The 1113-nt window shown below is 43.4% G+C and overlaps 1 long non-coding RNA gene across 1 annotated transcript; it reads right to left on the bottom strand.

The window, feature by feature from the left end:
• LOC107743145 (uncharacterized) lies at positions 1 to 1111 on the bottom strand. The gene is made up of 3 exons (XR_001640373.1): positions 1077 to 1111; positions 365 to 484; positions 1 to 26 (listed from the first exon to the last, which is right to left on the bottom strand). It is a non-coding gene; the product is annotated as an uncharacterized LOC107743145 (long non-coding RNA).
• Between the last annotated feature and the right edge of the window lie 2 nt (positions 1112 to 1113).

Genomic DNA, 1113 nt, shown 5'->3' with positions numbered 1-1113 from the left:
GCACCTCGTTGTGGCTGATCTACCTGCTGGAAAAACAGTCACGGACATTAGTCACAACATGATACCATCCCAATAGAAACATTAAAGTAGCATCTGCATTGTCTCTTTTCTTGAATGAAGCTCTGTTCTAAAACCTACTGATCTGCCTATTTAGACAGCCTTATAAGGCATCATAGGCATGATTTTGGCTTCGTTGTAAGGTGGCATCCGATGCATTTACTGTGGATAAGGCAATCACAGAATGCACAGAAGCAAAGTGTTACGTTTCATCCACAGCGGCACTGGAATATACTAAGTTTCTAAGTCACTAAGTTTCAAAACAGAGTTTTAGCATTGTTAAGAGGGTCAGAAATTGAGAAGCCACCTCTTGAGACTCCATATCGCTGGTGGTTGAGGGTGAGCGAGAGTGGGACGTGACCTGGGATCTTCCATCTTCCTCCCGGGATGGTGTGTTGGACAGGCTGAAGTTATCGATGGAGTCGATCTATTGAGAAGTTTGGAGAAAGGAAATGTTTAGAGAGCAGATCCAAACGTACCATGAACCATGAGCAGCAGATGGAAGACCCAAGACATGCCTGCTAAATGTAACACAACAGGCTGTTTGAAACACACATCATGCACATTAGACACAAGACGGAGGTTTAAAAAACATTTCCAAGACCCAAACACCATGTCAATAATGCCTGACAGCAAAGCAAAGCACTGCTGAACACAAACGCCACATGTCTGTTTCACAACAAGCTTCACAAGTTTTAGAAACAGCAAAAGTGAGTTAGAAGTACAGTCATCGGTTGTGGAATGGAATAAAACCTCCATTGGTAATGCAAGATGAATAAAACAAAATACTGCATATGTATTAGCCACAGAAAGTGTCAGTTTGTAATCCAAATGCGCATGATGAAGACAAACTGAGGTAAAATGGACTCTGAATGTGACAAACAAGCATGTGCACTTGAAAGACCCTCTGGGAAATGTGGCTATGTAGCTTATGCCACGCAGACATGCATCAAAGTCACGCAATCCAATCAGTGTAGAGATGAACCACTGCACCAAACACTGCATCAAAAAGAGCTTACACGTCTGCCTTTGCCGGCTGGCCCACAGGCAGTGGAG

This window comes from Sinocyclocheilus rhinocerous, unplaced genomic scaffold (assembly GCF_001515625.1).
Source record: "Sinocyclocheilus rhinocerous isolate Xijiao unplaced genomic scaffold, SAMN03320098_v1.1 scaffold38280, whole genome shotgun sequence".
NCBI lineage: Eukaryota > Metazoa > Chordata > Actinopteri > Cypriniformes > Cyprinidae > Sinocyclocheilus > Sinocyclocheilus rhinocerous.
The sequence above is the reverse complement of the archived record's forward strand: the minus strand, read 5'-3'. Positions and strand labels throughout refer to the sequence as shown.